Raw genomic sequence first — 20016 nt, forward strand, 5'->3', positions numbered from 1 at the left:
CATGGTAGGCAAAGTCCTATGGAGATGAGTCAGAAGTCTAGCCTGAATAAATAGGGGAATAAAAATATGTTTCCTCTGGGCCTCCTCCTTAAAGTAGATATCATGAGATGAGCAAGGCAATCAGATGGAGATACCCCCAGGATGGAAGGTGCTTCCAATGTGAGTAGTCCAGGGGTGCAATGTGCTTCTGGGGTGAAAACATTTCTATGGCATACTAGACAAACTCCCATGGAGATGAGTCAGGAGTGAATCCTGGAGAGGAATCGAAGTGACTAATTCAACGACAGTATCAAATTTCTACTGATTTCTTCTCACAGTATGACTCTATTTTACATATTCTCCTATACCTACTTTCTACATTGAATCTATAATCCTTCTGTAGGTCTGTAGCAAATACTCATTGAAATGTTTTATTTTTCTTCTAGGTTTTATTTTCACAATGATTATCAAGTTCAAGTTATCATCTCTAAGTAGTATTCTTTCCATCCAGCATTACTTTTCTTGATGACTTTATTAGTGAATTTTATTGCTAATTTGTGGCCATCTGGTATAAAGATGTATGCATAATTGAAGCCCTGGAACTATAACAAGTTGATTTTGTCCCTTTAATATTTTCTTTCCACATCATATTAAAAATTGCATGGTTTAATAGAAAGAATTTGCAGTTTGGGGTCGGAAAACATGACCTGGAATCTCATAACTGAAAATGAATGATGCTGGCACCTCAAAATGCCAGGGACCAGTAAGCATGATCAATTTATTTGTCAGGCTAGCCTCAATCAAGAAATTGGGTCAATGGCCTCTTTAGATGACCAAAGATTCCTGTTGAGGGTTGACAGGGCCTTTTAAACCTAGGCCTTTTAAACCTTCCTTCTGACTGGCCTAACAGTACATCACTTGGACCTCCCTTTGCAAAAGTAAAGCAATCCTAATTAGCAAGTGGGTTGGTCAAGTGGATGGTCACATCCCTTTCTAGAAATTAAAGAATGTTAATTACTTGATGGGCATCAACTGCCTCTAGTAATCTTGGCTAGAAAAAACAAAACAAAACAAAACAAAAACACCCAGGATCTCCCCAGTTTAGTCATCCCCTTGGAGATCAACTCACTCCTGATTTTGAAAAAAAGGGAAGCAAAGACAGTAAAGTCATCCCCTGGGGAGGGCCTGGCCCAAGCTGGTTCTTTGTTTACAGAGTAAACAGAAAGGAGGGGTGCCCCACTTTGGTTAACCAGCAGATTCCCTGGGGACTAGGAGTGATCACATTCCTCGATACCTTCTTGGTTCCACTGGGAGAGGTTCTTGAGTTAGGTTAAGGGGGGAGGGGTTTGACAAAATTGGGAAAAAGGATGTATTACAGAGTAATATTAATTGTCAAATGATACAGCATAATATTAGCTTTCCTCACAATGTTGTCAGTTCTACTTTTACAACATCTCTCATGTTCATCTCTATTCACACAGCCTCCACCCTAATTCAGCCTCTTGCCTGCACTGTTACAACAGTATCCTAATTATTCTCCCTATCATATCTCTTTCTAATCCAACCTATGCAAAGTTGCTAAATTAATATTCCTAAAACACAGATCTAGCCATGTCATCTATTCCTGCCTTTCCTCTATATTCAATGGCTTCCAATTTGCATCTAGGAATACAAACAACATCCCCAGCCTGGCATTTAAAGTCCTCAACAATGTGTCTTCCAAAAATAAGTTTTATTACGTATTACTCCCAGTTGCCCACTCTTTAGTCTCATGAAACTATTCTGCAAGCTATTTCCCAGACATGGCAGTCCATGACCCATCTTTGTGCCTTTTCATAAGAGTTTCCTATATCTGGGAACTCACTCCACCTTCCATCTACTGCCCAGCTTGTTTTCAACTCCATGGAACAAGATGCCCTTTGGCCAGGTACCCTCTGATGTCTCATCTCTTTCCCTCTCCCCTTCCTATCTTCTTTTGTATATTGTTTCCATTGTTGAGGGCATCTTTTTATTAATTGTGTCCCCAGGACTTAGCACAATGCCTGACATATCATAGGCATTCATTTATTAATGTTGATTGGATTGGATTGGATTAGATGAACTCTCTTCTTCTGTTCCCTAGATTCCCTAGCTTCCTTCAAAGGCCAGCTCAGGTCTCACCTCCTGGGGATGGCCTTTCCTAATCACACTTCTTGTTAGCACCATTTCTTTCTCTTGAAATTATTTTGCATATACAGAGAGGATGTCTCCAAAGTCTTCATTCAGTTTTAAGCTTTAAGAACTCAGATGGATAGATAGATAGATAGATTAATAAATAGCTATATAGATACACACATATACATATGAAACACAAACACGTACATATACATACACACATATGCATATACATACACACATGTATAAGTACATACACACATACATATACATACATATATTATTTATACATACATATATATAAATATATGAGTGAAGACTTTCAGGATACCTTATACTTTTTCTTTACATACCATTTGTATATGTTGTATCACATCAGTATAATTAATTTGGGCTACTTGAGGCTAGGGACTATTTCCTTTTTCTTGTTGTATACCCAATGAATAGCACAGTCCCTGGCACACAAAGAAGTCGGTCTTTAATAATTAATTTGAATGAATCTGTCCTATGAAAACCAGAGCTTTATACAGACATTAGACCCTCATGGAGAAGAAAGAGCACTAAGGGAGGAACTGAGAAACTTACACCAGGTTCTAGCCTTCACTTTACCACTAAGGAGCTCTATGATTTTGAATGTCACCTAATGTCTCTGTTCTTTGTTTTTCTTATCTATAAATACAGTTAATCTAGATGATTTCCAAGGTTCCTTCCAACTTGAACATTCTATGAATATATGGAAAGCCTGACTGAAGCTGATTTGTCTTTTTTAATGGTCTTAAAATGACAGTTAGGTAGTGTAGCAGATAAAGTAATGGGCCTGAAGTCAGGAAGACCTCAGTTCAAATCTGAGTTCAGTTGTTTATTAGTTGTGTAATTCTTGGCAAGTCACTTAACCTTTTTCTTCCTGAATTTCCTCATCTATAAAATGAGGATGACAATAGCACCTTTCTCCCAGGATCACTGTAAAGATAAAATGAAATAATCTTTGTCAAATGTTTTACGAATCTTAAAGCACTATAAAAGTGCTAGCTATAATTATTAATCAGTTGGATCAACAGTAGGACAATGTGATTATACTCTACTATTAACAGAAAAACCTTAAAACATTACATAAGTATCAGTTATTGTTATTATTATTATTGTTATCCATATATTCTTTTCACTGTGTTCATATGACCAAAAGGCAGCTCAAAGTATATAATCAATTGAAATACTCAAACATCTACTGTAATTTGTAAAATTGTTTTTTATATGTCAAAAAGGAAGTACTGATATTGGGGTGGCACTTTCTATGTGTCATGAATAGAATTAATCAATCAGAATTTACTGCCTGTAAGAATCATCTTGCCAAAATTTGATTAGTGTTTGTCAAAGATCTCTATATCAAAATTAGAAAAAAAAAAAGAAAAAAAATCATCAAAAAATAACACTATTCCCAGAAACTGGTAATGATATATATAAGATCATGTGTGGGCTGCTGGAAAATATGCAGGCTTTACAGGATGGGAGAAATCAGGCCTGAATAAGATGGAAGGTGGGATATGTAATCAAGGACAGACGTAAGAGAATAGCGCCAGCCTATATGAAGAGAATGAAGAATGGATAGGAAAAAAAACAGGGGGGAGGGGCGGCAAGTGGTTTTACTATTATTATTGTGTCATTTCCTTCTAGGTGGCACTGTAGATAGAATGATGCATCTGGAATCAAGAATTCTCATCTTCCTAAGTTAACATCTGGCCTTAGACATTTACTAGCTGTGTGATCCTAGGCAAGTCACTTAACCATGTTTGCCTCATTTTCCTCATCTGTAAAATGAGCTGGAGAAAGCAATGGCAAACCATTCCAGTATCTTTGCTAAGAAAACCTCAAATGGGGTCATGAAGAGTTGGATGTGACTGAAATGACTGAACAAAATTTCCTTCTCCACTATAAGGTCCCTCTGCTCTGGACTCATGCAGGTTGTTATATTGGTTCAGTCCTAAGGAACCAAGCCTCTAATAAATAAGAAGGGAGCTAGTATTCTCATACTTTGGCTTATTAAACCCTCACCCCAGCATTCATTATAGCTTAGGTTATGTTTAATGGTCTGTGGTTTCCCCAACAGAGGGAAGTAGAAAGTCACTCAATGTATGATGTCAGTAAGATATGGAAAAGATATTTATTTTTTATAGACAAAAAGCTATGCTAAATATAAATGACTCTCTCTAGTATTAAGACAAATCAAACTGATGACTTGCCAGTGTCACACAACTAGTATGTGTTAGGATAATTCTCCATCTACTACACTAGGGTGCCTCTAGCTGCATATGCTGTTGTTTAAACACCCGTACCAAGGAGTGTTGATTAATGAACTCATGTCAACCCAGTAGAAGATCTATAGTACAATATAGTCAGGCTCAGTCCTTGACCCTTTTCTGTTCAACATTTTTGTCAATGACTTGAATGAAAATATAGATGGCATACTTATGAAATATGTGGATAACACAAAGCAAAAAGAGATAGATAATATGTTGGATGACAGAATCCGCATTCACAAGAATTTTTACTTGCTGGACCCATGGATAAATACAGCAAAATAAAATTTAATAGAGATGTTCAAGGCCATAGACTTATGTTTAAAAAAAAATAACAATGCAAGTGTAGGATGGAGAAAATCAGACTTACCAACAGGTCTATGGAAAAAAAAAAACACCTTTAAAGTTTTAGGGGGTTGTAAACTCGATATGAATCAACAGTATGAAGTGGCAGGCAAAGTACTTGAGAAAGAGAGGGAAGGGAATAAGAGTTTATATAGTGCTTATTATATGCCAGGGTCTTTAAAATATTACCTCATTTGATCCGTACAAAAACTCTAAGAGGTAGAGCTCTTATTATCTCCATTTTGTATTTGAGGAAACCAAGGTAAACTGGTTAAGTGACTTGCTGAAAGTCGCAAAACTAGTAAATGTCTGAAGTTGGATTTGAATTAAGGTATTCCTGACTCCAGGCTCAGCACTATATATACTGTGCCATCTGACTACCTATATATAATTAGCATCCAGAACACAGGTATAACAGTGTCATTGTGCTTAGTAATGGTTTAGTCATATCTGGAGTACTGTGTTTAGTTTTTGGTACTTCATTTTAAGAGGATAATTATTAAAAAAAAAACAAAACGGCAAGTTCCCTAGGATGTCATCAGGTTATATGAAGATTCTTTGAAGGAACTAGAAACATTTGTTCTGGAGAAGAAAAGACACAGGGGTTGGATTAGTTTTGGGGTGGAGGGACAAAATTGTTCTCCTTACCTATGTTAAAGGCTTTCCTTTGGAAGAGGTATTAGAGTTGGCTTGTGTTCCCAGCTGGATGAGATAGGACTAATAGGTGAAAATTGGAAGGTAGGCAAATTTCAGCTTGTAACAACAATAACAACAACAACAACAACAAAATGTCAATAATTAGAACCTTCTCGAAATGTAATGATACCTTTAAGCTTGTGGCTTTCCCAGGGATAATGCACTAGGTATTTCTACATGAATTTAGAAGGATTACCTGGTCATATGAAGTGACCCAACTTCTTGGGGCTAGTTTCCCCATCTGTAAAATGAGGAAGCTGTACTAAATGATTTCTCAGGTCCCATCAAGTTCTAATGATTACGTATGAATGAATGAATAAAAATTATTAAACATTTTATTAAATGCTAAGTATTGGGATACACATGAAAAAGTAAGTTAGACCTTGCTCTCAAGTAAATCATTTTAATTGAGGGAAACAGTACATATAAGAATTCAGATGAAGGGTAGGTACAAAGGCCCAGAAGTTCTTAGGGTACATTAGTCAGTTATATGACAGGGCCCTAGGTTCTCAAAGCCATAGAGACTGGGCAGATGGTTAGGCTCAGTGTACTTTGGGAGACAGTGCCAGATTATATGGTAAGAACTGGTGATCCTCTGAAGGGAATTATTAGAATTCTTGACTCCCATCTTATCCTAATTGTGTGAGCAGTCATTTCACTCTTTTGTACTGCCTCCCTTGATGGGGTCTGGACAGCCAAAGTGTTGGCTAAGGGCAAAGGGGAAGGACAGTAGAGGTTGTTCTAATGCTGAGTCCCATTGACTGTTTTGCCTTGAATGGGGGTCTCTGATGTGCAAAGACCCTTTTAATTAAAAAATCATGATTTTTAAGAAAATAACTGTCCTATGGCATGAGCTCAAAAGATAAATATAGTAGGACTGGTCTTTAAAGTTAATTCTAGATTCTAAAAGAAACTGATAAATTGGAGGGAATTTAGAAGGTCAAAAGATAGAGGTTAAAGGACATAGGGAGGACAGTGCAATGAAGAAGCTATATTAACTTGGTCAGATAATGACTAATGCACCTGGGTAAAAGCTGAAGTCAGTCTCCTCACTCTGCGCAGAAGCACTGCCCTCAAAACTAACCACTCTAATTCAGGCTCTCATCACCTCTTTCCCGGACTACTGTAATAACTTTCTGACTGTTACTTCTCCTCCTCAGGCCATTCTTTACATAGTTACCAAAATAGCTTTTGTAACTCCCAGGTCTACTTCTGTTATTTCCCTGTTCAAACAACTTGAATAGCACCTTGTAAACTCCTTAGCCTGGCATTGAAGTATCTTATCAATAAAACTCCAAACTACCTGCCTAGCTTCAATTGTCCCCTTTATCTCACATAGTTTACTCTCTGCCTCCCCCAGCCCCACACCACAAATATTTAGCAATCATCTATCTTCCTGGCTCTAACTGTACTATCTAATTTGCATTTATTTAGGCTGTTGTCACCCCTTCCCAACTTGCTTCACTCACTCCTCCCACCACCACCATTGCTACACCTGAAACATACTTCCTCTTCACCCCAACTAGCTGAAATCGTAATTTTTCTAAAGACTAAGCTCAGGTCCCATCTTCTCCATGAAACTTTCCCTAATAATTCCCTTAAAAATAATATTATCTTCCTTCCTTTGAATACTTTGTCTATAACTCTCCTTTGCCTGTTGCCATTCTACATAAATTTTACAAATTAGCAACCCAAATGGCCCCAGTAGATAAATTCCTTGATATAGAGACTCTGTCTCTGTCTCTCTCGGTCACTGTCTCTTTTGCTGTCTCTGTCTGTCTCTTGCTCTTAGTGTCTCTGTCTGTCTCTGTTTCTCTATTTTCATTCCTATGGCTTTAAAACCTAGTAAAGTACTTTGCACATAGCAATTCAAAAATTCAATCCAACCAGCATTTATTACCTACTGTATTCAAGCACTCTGAAGTGCTAGCTAGAGATATAAAAACAAATGAAAAAAAAAGTCCTTGTCCTCAAAGAGTTTACATTCTACTAGAAAGACATAAGATTTGTCTAGATAAAGTCAGGGCTTTTACAATTCCTCCTCCACACAACTAACAAAGTGATATTCCCAAAGGACAGGTTTGGCCACATCACTGACCTGCTCAAAAACTTCTGGGGATTTCTTATTACCAAGAGAATAACATAGAAACTCCTTTGTTTGGTATTTAAAACACTTCATCATTTGGGTTCAGCTCTTACCTTTCCAGTTTATTATATATTACTAGGTGACATGCATTGCATAGAAAAGCCACTTTAACAAACAGGTAAAAATTTATCTTCATTTCCATGATTTTGCACAAGCTGTCCTCATGCCTAAGACACTCTTCCTCCTCACAAACGTCCAGCTAGCTTTAAATCTCCCTTCAAGTATCACCAACTACAACTCTCTCTCTCTGTCTCTGTCTCTCTCTGTCTCTGTCTCTCTGTCTCTGTCTCTCTCTCTCTCTCTCTCTGTGTGTGTGTTTCCCTCTAGGAAACTACTTGAGGGGAAGGATAGGCCCATTTTTATCTGTGTTCCCAGGGCTTACTATAATACTGCAATGCCTGACACTTGGAAGATGCTTAATGAATTGTTCTTGATTGATTGATAAGTAAACCAAATCCAATTTGAGGAAAGTGGGAACAATAATAGCCAGTGGTATTAGGAAAAAACATGATTAACAGAGCCTCGAAAAAAAGCTAGTGAGTCAATGTTGAAGGATGTTGAAACTAATAGATTCTATCTATTCCAATGGACTGTGATATCAAGATCTATAGCATCAAAGCAAAACATCAAATCACTTCAGTTGCTGTTGCTATTCTGTTGTGTCTGACTCTATGTGACCTCATTTGGGGTTTTGTTGGCTAAGATACTGGAGTGGCTTGCCAGTTCTTTCTCCAGCTCATTTTTACAGATGAGGAACTAAGGCAAATAGGGTGAAGTGACTTGCTCGGGGTCACATAGCAAGTAAATGTTTGAGGCCAGATTTGAACTCAGGAAGATAAGTCTCTCGAACTCCAGCCCCAGTACTCTGTCCACTGTGCCACCTAGCTGCCCCCAATGACTTCAGTAAATTTCAAATCATGCCATATTCTAAGGCATTAGAGACAGTGGAGGTCAGAAGAAAGATGGGGGGGGGTCAGAGGAACTAAGTTCAAATCCCATTACGATTACTTACAGCTTTGGTCCTGAGATTACTCATCTGTAAAATGAGGGTCCATTTTGGCCCAGGAATGGCCTCTAAGGTCCATTTCAGCTTTAAATCTATGTTTCATAGCTGTCCTTTCAACTCCCAGTAGTTACTTTAACTGGAGTGAAATTCTTAGATACATACGCATATCACACATGTATACACATATGCATTGACAATGGTAGTACAAATGCTTTAGTCTTATAAAACATAGTTTATTGCTTTATATCAGTATGGTCAGATTTTACTCATTGCTGACCTGAGCTTGCATATGTTAGTTCCAAAGGTTTGCCTTGGACCAGAAGGAAAATATTTGGGGACAATAAATATGATAATAGCTTCTAATCAATCAATGTGAATTCCTCCATGACGTGATGAATCAACACTATGTCGCTGTGATGAGTAATGTGGTAAAAACAATTACGGCTGCCAACTTATCATTTCATTATCAAGTAGAGAATGAAAAATGGACCCTGTATTCCCAGCTGGTTTCTATATGAGCAGAATAACAAGTTAAACAGGGCCATGATTCTTCCATAAAATGAGAGACAGTCCAAGATAAGGATAAATAAAGGTGTCTTTTCAGGCATTTAATAGTACTGCTTGAGAGCAGCTGCCTACAGCCCCCATTATGCTTCAAGATGAGTCCCTGACCAGAACATTGATATTTCCTTTGAAAAAACATATGATCATAGAAGTATTTCCTACCTTGAGTTTCAAGCATTGGAACCAAGTCTATATCCTAAAGTTATCTCATAAACTAAAACACTATATATGTAATTAATATAATTCCTATTGAATGCAGGCTAAAACAAGCTAATTAAAAATGTGTGCTAGAATCCCTAGGGAGTGATTTTACAGAACAAGGAGGAGGTAGCCCTACTTACTTATATCTCACTGTCCTTCTCCTAGTAATGTGGCCAGTGTGGTTCTGTGTAACCACTTGGCTTTTGTATAACTAGATAGGTATCCCCAAGGAGGGATGAAAGGGAAGAAAGAAAAGGTTGAGATGAACAAGCACCTTCCCAAAGTGATGGATACCCTTACTAGCTTTATGTACTTCTTGAGGGTGGTAGCAGGGAACAAATACTTTAAGTGACTACAGCTGCTTTCTCTCTAGATGGAATTAAATGACTGAGCCTAGTTGAAATGATGGTTCCATGATTCTGTGGCACAATAAACTCAGAGAAAACAAGAGGCATCTTAAATGCACTTCCTCTATATAGCAAGTGATGTGTCTCTAGGGCAAGTGTGGTTGACCTCTTTGGAAAAAAAAAAACAAAAACTTTGAATTTAGAATACTGGACTTGAATTCATCTCTTGAGTCTGCTGCTTAATACCTATATGACATTTTTTTTTGGTTCATGTCCTTTCATTAACATGCCAGTTGTGTGTGCCTACTCCCAGAAAAGTCTCAGAGCTGAAGGAATGAAAAGACTCTACCTTAGCTGTTGAAGACATCTGAACCTTGTAAGCTATTCAGGGAGTACAGATCCCAGGTAAATGAAGAAATTTCTGTTCAACAGTCCCCCAAAGTCCCACAAATTTTCTAAAGGAGTATGAGTGTAATGAGCTAGTTAATTGCTTTATGCTTCCTATATTTATTCCTTAAATAGTTTGCATCTTAAATATTCTTATGTTAGGTCCTATACCTAATATTCATATTATTCATTATCTTTTCTGGGGGGGGGGTCCCTTAACTCACATGATGGGGAAACTTAACTGTTGTTTTACAGATTTTCCTGGAGTTTCTCTGGGGTGACAGTAAAGCCAGAAAATGAAGCATACCACTCTATTCCCACCACTTTTGTGATCAACCCCATGACCTTCCCTCTCAGGATTCATCTGGGTCTGTGTGAACTCACAGTGTCTTTCCTTTGAGAGACCCTCTGGGTCACTGGCACATTTAGGGACTTGACTTCACTTTCATTTTTGTACACTCAGCATTTATTAACAATGCCCGGCACATAGTAGGTGCTTAATAATGTAAAAGATTGTTGATTAATTGATTGACAATTAACAACCTCTCAGTGCCCTCCTGGCAATTCTTTCCACTATAAATTACAGATGAATTGAGGATCTGCATCAGTGCGGGGTGTTTCCATAAGAGGAATCCAATTGGGAATTAAATTCCAGGTCTAGACCAAGCCTCACTACTGCCCCTGCCCCATGGGGGGGAAAAATCCACCTCAGAGCTATTTTGAGAATCAGATGAGATAATTAATGTATGTAAAGCATTTTGTAAACTGTGAGTTACTGTGGAAATGTGAGCTACAAGTCACCAAAGGAAAGTTCCCTTAGATCACTTGGGTCTCAAGTTTTGACAAAGGTAAGGCTCTGGAAGGAAGTTATAAGCAATATCTTCTGCATTCAGAGGCAGGGTTAGGGACTTAATCTACCCAGCACTTGTTTCTCTCCCAGATCTGCAGTTGATTCTCTTTCTCTCAGTGCCTGGAAGGAGGAGGTGGCAGTTTTCAGTACAGACAAACCTAGCGTCATTACTGGAAAATTGGTCCTGCTGGTATTTGCCATCTGATCCCCATTGCTTGTTCTGCGAGTCTTGGACTCTGATGCAGATCTCTGATTTGCATTAGGCACTACTTATTGCTGTGATTTTACATGCTAACCTAGCTTATCTCTCCCTCTTTGCCATCGTGAACTTCGGCCAAGATCTCCATTGCTCATATCTGTATAAGTATATATATATATTATATATATATAAAACATATATATACATGTACGTATGTATATCTACATATGTAGATGTGTATATACACATCTACATATAATATATTTAATATGCACACATAAATATATAATATACAAAATATATGATATATATAAAATATATGTATATATAAAATGTAAAATAAATTTTGTCCTCTACCTGCCATTTCATCAAGGAATGTTACCAGCAAATTTCCTCAGCTGCTGACAGAAAAAGACAAAAGTCTTTGTAATTTCACATATAATGTACTGAGACTCTTTTCTTCTGTGCGAAGGACTGTGTGTTGTGTGTATATATGCATCTGTGTGCATGTATGTGGGAGAAACAAAGGAGAAAGCATTAGAGGGGACCATATAATAGAGGTAAAGTAGAAATTTGGTAACAGGTCAAAAGGGTAACAGTTTTTCAACTTGCAAAGACTTTAACTATCTCTTTCCCAATTTCCTTCAACCTGGTCTTGGCCTTGCTTGACAGTGAATTCATTTTGGTTGTCTTACCATAAATTTGACTGTCCTGGGCTGCTAGTTCATGGAATTTGTTTTCATATGACTTAAGTTAGAGGTGCAGGAAACTGGGGCTTACATAGACATGGATTTTCTTAATACAGAGACCCTGTATTAAGTTTATATTAACTTTGGTCACCTTGATTTATGACATTTTCTTTTCTTTTTTCTTTTCTTTTATTTCCTTTTCCTTTCCTTTCTTTTTTCTTTTCTCTTTCCTTCCTTTCCTTTTCTCTTCTTTTCCTTTCCTTTTTCTTTTTTTTTATTCTCTTTTCTTTCCTTTTTTGTTTCTTTTCCTTTCTTTCCCCTCCCTCTTTTCTCCCAGTCTGGAAACTGGATATTATTTTTTTTAATTTCCCTAATTTATGGCACAAATCACTGAAGGCCGGTAGCCCCTATTTTTCCAATGAGTGGATTTTGAAGTGATGATTTCACTGCTTATAATAATCAAAAGCCCAAGGACATTCAGTGATATCAACATATTCTTCCTATTCTTCATGTCTTCTTTCAGAATCAGGCAGAGACATCGTATTGCAATTTGGGAATATTTTGAACTGAGAGTTATGTAATATTAACTTCTAGTCCATATTCTGCCACTGTGTGACCTTGAGCAAGTCACTTAACTCATCATCGATAAAATTAGTTTTCTCATCTCTAAAATAAGAAAATTTGATCAGATAATCTCTAAGTCTCTACCACTTCTACAATTTTGTATCTGTCACTCTCTTCTCAGTAAGTACCTGAAAAGGTACAGAAATTGCTCTAAAGATTAAATATATTTTGTGGTATTTTAAGTTATGTATTTGGTTCTATATTTGGCAACTAAATTAGAGTTCTGGACTTGGGGTCAGAAAGACTTGAGTTTAAACCATCTCAGATATTTACTGGTAATGTGATCCCTGATGAATCATGTAACTTCTAAGCCTTAGTTGCTCATCTGAAAAATAGGGATAATAAGAGTACCTGCCTCCCAGGGTTGATGTGAGGGTCAGATGATATATATAAAGTGCCTTGCAAAACTTAAAATGATATGTACAAGTTCATTATTATTGTTATTATCATCCATATTATGATGTCAGTATATTATTTAGAAGAATTTTTTATCCTCCCCACACACTTCATAATCAAGGAAAAAGATGTAAGTTACCTTTTGATGATAAAAATGTATTTAATTTTATAGTAAAACTATGTAGATTTTATCATGAAAGCATCAATAATTAATTTTTTAAACTATAATTAATTAGAACAACTTGAGAGTAGAAATTTATAAATATATTCTCCTTTTCATTCAAGATGGGTAAAAAGTGGAGGGGAAAGAACACTAAAGTTAGAGGCAAAAGGTTTAATATGAACTTTGTTCCTGTCCCTCTTGGGACCTCTGTGATCTTGGGAAAATCACTTCCACTAACAGGGCCTCATTTTCCTCATGTGTCAAATGACAAGGAGAAATTAGTTGGACACAATGGTCATTTCTACCTATAATATAATCTTATGATAATAATACATAGTCTTGATTATATCAAAACATTGCATGGATATTTGCTAAATGGTCCATGAAATAAATTTGGAGAGTGTAGTATAATGGACAGGACATTAGACTTGTAATTTGGAAGACCTGGGTTTAAATCCCATTTTAGAAAATTATTAATTCTATGACCCTAAGCAAGTCTATTAGGCTCTCAGTGCCTCAGTTTCCTCATCTGCAAAATAAGGGGTGTTGGACTAGGTTATCTCCACTGTCCCTTCTACCTCTAAATTTATAAAAATAAATAGTATTTCCCCAACTGCAGCTGCCTTGAGCTCTAAAGTAGTGTGGGCATGTGCCTGAGATATTGTCCAGTGATGTTTATTCAATGGATATTCAGAGTCAACTTGCAGTTGTTCCCACATTTTTGAAGTAATGGAATGCATGGGCAGCATTCATGGGCTGAGAATCATTGAAAGTGATATGAATTGTGGGGATCGTATTGCTCTGTTGTGAGAACACTGAGTGCCAATCAGACTCCAGAGCAGAAAATTATTTGGAAGCTAAGAAGAAACTTAATTCCTAGAGCTTTTGTGTTCCTTCACCCCAAACTGGGGCACCATGCAATTATGTTAATGAAATGGATTCTCGTAGGGCAGACACTCATAATGCCTGGAAACTTCAGGCCTACCTAGGCTAGAGCTACTGAAGCTGAGGACTGAAGGCAATAGGAAAATCAATGAAAGCCTGAACAGGCACATGGCTTGGCTCGAATACCACATGCCAGATCTAATTGTGAACCAGTTACCCTGTGAAGGAATAATGTGACTGGCATCTGCACAAAGTAGGAGTTCAATTAAATGATTTTCCCCAATACTCTGTGTGCTTTGGTGTCTGTCGCTGTTTAATTGAGTTTGCACTGCAGCAAGGGAATCTTGGGCTGCTTTTCCCATGTCTTGGCATTATTAGAGGCAAAGTCATTTAACAATGAAAGGAGACAAAGAGCTCTCTTCAATTGCCTTTGAAGTGTAGAAAAATGTCTGCTCTCCCTCCTGACCCCCCAGCACCTTCTACTATCAGATTCAAAGTAAATTTTCTGAAAACAAAGTCACCCAGACCACAGTGGGTTCCTTTTTTTTTTTGAAACCCAATCAATCGAACACATGAAAAATTGTCGCTCAAATAGATTTTCACGGAGTTAGGCTAATGCGATTGCAGAGGGGGTCACTGAGAGAACAATATATTATGACTTATAAAAACCTTGACTTTCATTTTTCTGGCATGATGTCATGACCATGCAATTTGTTCAGGGGATTCTAAGACTTGAATGCCAAGATAACTAGTGCTTAGTCTGGAGCACCATTATGACACTTAAAAAAATCTGAGAAAGTGATTATGAACACCCTTATTAATTTAGTGTAAAGTACTTGATTCGTGCAAAAAATTATATCACTTGAAGCTCAATTTATCTTCAGGTGATTATTTTGTATGTGTCTATGCTTCAGGGTGAGAAAATTTTAATTTGTATATGAAATCCAGTTAGCATTTCCATTTTTAAAAGTTTTATTGATAATTGTCAAAAAAAAAATCAGTCATTTCCTAATATCCGGTCATCCCAACCCTGAATCCTCCCTTTTACAAAGAAAAATAGTTGTGCAAAATTGGATTAAAAAATGACTATGTTTGGACATTTCCTCCCCAAATCCCTGAGCTCTCTACTGGGAGGAGGGATGGATGTTTCATCATCTAATTTCCAGAAACAAGATTCTCAGCTCTCAGTTCTATATTGGGGTTGATAAATTAGCTTTTTTTAATTGTTAGAAAACTATCTTTTGAGTTAAAATGTGTATCTAGGCCGGAGTCTTTAATGGGTTATTGGCTATGAGTAATCTAAAAATTAGTAGATTGCCTTTATTAACATTGTGCAGCTAGGTGGCTCAGTGGATAGAGTGCTAGGCCTGGAGCCAGGAATATCCATCTTTCTGAGTTAAAATTTGGCCTCAGACACTTACTAGCTGTATGACCCCTGAGAAAGTCACTAAAACCTGTTTACCTCAGTTCCCTCATCTGTATAATGAGCTGCAGAAGGAAATGGCAAACCATTCTAGCATCTTTACCAAGAAAACCCTAAATGGGGTCACAAAGAGGTGGACATGACTGAAAAAGACTAACAACTTTATTAACATTTCCTTTCTCAACCTAATGTTTTATTTAACTCATGACTGATGGGCTCTATACAACAGCCCAAACATGGCCACAATTGAGCAAGTGTCGTTTTGCACTTAAAAATTCTTAAACTGAATTAATTTTTTCCAGTTAAATTTGTTTCCTAATATATAATGTGACTCACTAAGTACGTAGAGAAACTCAAGTTGAGGAACAGAAAAGAAGCTTTTTTGATAGTCCTTTAAAAATCACCTGCGTATTATTTTTTAAAATATGGAAATTATTTGTTACTTTTGCTACTGTTTGTTTACTTTTATTTTGGAGACAGATCTAGTACTTAGAATAGCAAAATATCCTAGGCAGAGCTTAGTCAGTAGCTAATTCTCTATAGTGTTTCAAAAAATCCAGTGGGCAATTACTCTTCTGTGCATTTTATATGCCTCTGTTTGTGGGAAAGTTAGGGGGATCTAAAAGGAGGCACCACAAAAACATATTCATGTTCAAAGTAGATTTACAGGGAACATGAGACTAGCTTTGGTTAAGGTTTATCAGGATGTCTAAAGGACCAGTTGAGCAAGAAATATTTGAAAAAATAAATCTTGGACGAAAGCTTACTTCTGTGGGAACAAATCACATGAATGAAGTGAACAAAAGCATTTTGGAAGAAAATAAATTTCTAACATTTTCTCAACTTGTAGATACTGCCTAAATTTCTCTTTGAATTGTAAAAAGCCCTGGAATTCTTGTATTTTGTGATTTGTTTTGAAAATGACTACTGAATGGTAAATGTAAAGATTTTCATTTATTTTAATGAGCATAGCTATCTTTTTCCAATATCCAGCTCAAATGTTAAAAGTACTATATCATATTCATGCTAAAAAATTCATTTAGTAGTAGTGATTTTATAAAGCAAATCCAAGTACCTTTAATGTATAAAATAGATTTATTGAAAAAGATAATTTTTGATGAAACTAGACCAGGCGTGGGGAACCTGCAGCCTGGAGACCACATCTGACTCTATGTCCTCAAGTGTGGCTTTTTGACTGAATGCAAACTTCACAGAATAAATCCCCTTAAATAAAAGGATTTGTTCTGGAAAGCTGGAATTCAGTCAAAAGACTGCATTCAAGGACCTAGAAGGCCACATGTGACCTCCAGGCTGCAGGTTCCCTACCCCTGAACTAGACATTTGGTAATTACAATGACCAAAACTGACCATAGAAGAGAGAGATGTTCCCTCCCTTCTTTGTAAAAGTGGGACACTATGGGTGTAGAATATTGCATATACTGTCAGATTTGATTAGGATATTGATTAATTTTATTAAACTGATTAGCACCTTCTTTTTCATTTTTGTTCCAAATGATGATTTTCTTAGTAGGGAAAGTAAGAGGAATACATTCAGAAATAAAGTTAAAGCAAAGACAAAACAGATAGATAAAAATTAAAATTAAACAAATAATAAAATTTTCTAATATTTTATATCAGGAGAAATAATAAACATTAAGAAAACAGTGAATCTATTTAGTAGGTTAAAATAAAAGGACCATACTGTCCATGTGAACAATTAAAATTATTTTAAGAAATTTTCATTTAAATAATCAACTTATTTTTGTTGCAAGGGTGGGAGTCAGCATAGGTAATTACTCCACCTGACATTTTAAAAGTGACAAAATGTGTATATCTTGAAACATTCATCGGGTGAGAATCCATCTTGATTTTTCAGTAGATGTCAACATGGCCTCAATGCTTTCCAAGGTGCAACAAGATTTAGATTGCCTGAAGTACTTGGTCAAGTCCTCTGGGTTGTGTTTAAAGCCATCAAGTTTATTGGTATCAGAGATTTCAAACAAAGAGCAAGCCAGGAGAGAGTTTTAGCCAAACCCTTGAAGAGGAACGACTTGGAGAGGAGAGAGCCTTAGCTTCAATCTAGTTCCCCCTATGCTTCCCCTCCCCCACCTGATTTCAGGGAGGACTTTGTGAGCTTCAGAGAGCCTGGAAGATTTTTAACTTCTTATCTTCCTATGAGCACTCTAGCAGTATCCTGGGAATAGCTGACAGCAATATCAGCATACAGGGCCAACAACACATATTGCAAATTAGCAAATGGAGAATTTACCCAAAAAAATAAACCTGTATTTGGGGTGAAATTGAGAGTGAGAATTTTATGTTTATCCCTAATTTTAATGTTTTTCCACCTTGACTTTATTTTATTTTGGACAAGGAAGAATTGCAAGAAAACAATGTTTATCCTATATGTAGATTCAAGGCACTACAAAGAGCTCAGAAAAAAAAAATTACACCATGCCTGAGGGAGATATATATATATATATATTATATATAATATATATAGATAAACATATATACATATATGTATATGTGTATATATATGCGTATACATACATATATATGTGTATATACATACACGCACATATGATTATAGCAAAACCGGGAGCTCTAAGTAACCTTTGTCATGTATACTTTCTTTCTTTTTAAATTTTTTTAAATAATTTATTTATTTTTAGTTTTCAACATTCACTTCCCTAAGATTTTGAGTTTTAAATTTTCTCCCCCTCCTTCTCCTCCCCCCTCTCCAAGACAACATGCAATCTAATATAGGTTCTACTTAAACATTCATATTAAACATATTTTCACATTAGTCATGATGTAAAGAAGAATTAGCACTAATGGGAAGAACCACTAGAAAGAAGAAACAAAACAAAACAACAAAAGAAAAGGAGAGCAACTAGCATGCTTCCATCTGCATTCAGACTCTAAAGTTCTTTCTCTGGATGTGGATAGCATTTTCCATCTTGAGTCTTTTGGAATTGTCTAAGTTCCTTGCATTGCTGAGAAGAGCTAGGTCTATCAAAGTCTTACACATCTTACAATGTGGCTGTTACTATGTACAATGTTCTCCTGGTTCTGCTCATTTCACTCAGCATCACTTCATGTAAGTCCAGGTTTTTAAACAACATATGGTAGGATTATGGCTCTTAATCCACTCTGCTATCTGCTTCCCTTTTATGGAAAAGTTCATCCCATTCACATTCGAAGTTATGATTACTATCTGTGTTTTTCTCTCCATCCTATTCCCCGCCACACCCTCCTCACCAGAGTTTTACTTTCAACCACCCCCTCCCTTAGTCTGCCATCCTTTCTATCAGCTCCCTCCCTTTTATTCCCCTTTACCCTTATTACTTCTTCCCTCTCTTCTACCCACCCTCTCCCTTTTCTTTCCCCTTTCCTCTCCTACTTCCTATAGGGTAAGTTAGATTTCTACACCTGACTGATTATGTTATTCTCTCTTTGAGCCAAATCAAAAGTAAGGTTTTTGTGCCTTTTCATGTGATGTAATTTATCCTTGTCTGCCTCCTCCTTTCCTCTTCTTCCAGAACAATCCCTTTTCTGCTGCTTAATTAGATTTTTTTATAATCATATCAAAGTCAACTTATACCTACACCCTCTGTATGTATATCCCTTTTAAATGTTGTAATAATGATATAGTTCTCAAGAGTTACAAGTGTCGTCTTCCCTTGTAGGGATGTAAACAGTTTGCCCTTATTAATCACATGTTGTTTTTTCTTTCCTGTTTACCTTTTTATGCCTCTCTTGAGTCTTGTATTTGAGGATCAAACTTTTTGTTGATCTCTGGTCTTTTCTACAGGAAGGTTTGGAAGTTCCCTATTTTGTTGAATGTCTATCAGCTTCCCTAAAAGATTATGCTCAGTTTTGCTGGGTAGCTGATCCTTGGTTGTAATATGAGCTCTTTTGCCCTATGGAATATCATATTCCACACCCTCTGATCTTTTAATGTAGAAGCTGTAAGTTCCTGCATAATCCTAACTCTGGTTCCATGATATTTAAATTGCTTATTTCTGGCTGCTTGCAGTATTTCTCTTTGACCTGGTAATTTTGGAATTTGGCTACAATAATTCCTTGGCATTTTCAATTGGGATCTTCTTTAGGAGGTGATTGGTAATTTGGATGACTACTTTACCTTCTGGTTCTGGGACCTTAGGGCAGTTGTCTTTAATGATTTCTGTCCAGGCTCTTTATTTCATCATGGTTTCAGGTAGACCAATACTTTTTAAATTGTCTCACCTGGACCTATTTCCAGGTCAGTTGTTTTACCAATGAGATATTTTACATTTTCTTCTATTTTTTCATTCTTTTGTTTCTGTTTGACTGATTCTTGATATCTCATAGAGTCATTAGCTTCCTCTTGCCCAATTCTAATTTTTATTGAATTGTTTCCTCGTACCTCCTTTTCCATTTGGCCCATTTTACTTTTCAAAGGAGTTCTTCTCTTCAGTGAGTTTTTGTGCTTCCTTTTCTATTTGGCCAATTTTACTTTTTAAGGAGTTGATTTCTTAAGTGTACTTTTTTCCCATTTCACCAATTGTATTTTTTAAGGACTTGTTTCCTTCAGTGTATTTTTTCCCCATTTCATCAATTGTATTTTTTAAGGACTTATTTTCTACAATTTTTGTCCTTCCTTTTCCAAGCTATTGACTC

This window comes from Vombatus ursinus, unplaced genomic scaffold (genome assembly GCF_900497805.2).
Source record: "Vombatus ursinus unplaced genomic scaffold, bare-nosed wombat genome assembly UNPS02006779.1, whole genome shotgun sequence".
In the NCBI taxonomy this organism is placed as follows: Eukaryota; Metazoa; Chordata; class Mammalia; order Diprotodontia; family Vombatidae; genus Vombatus; species Vombatus ursinus.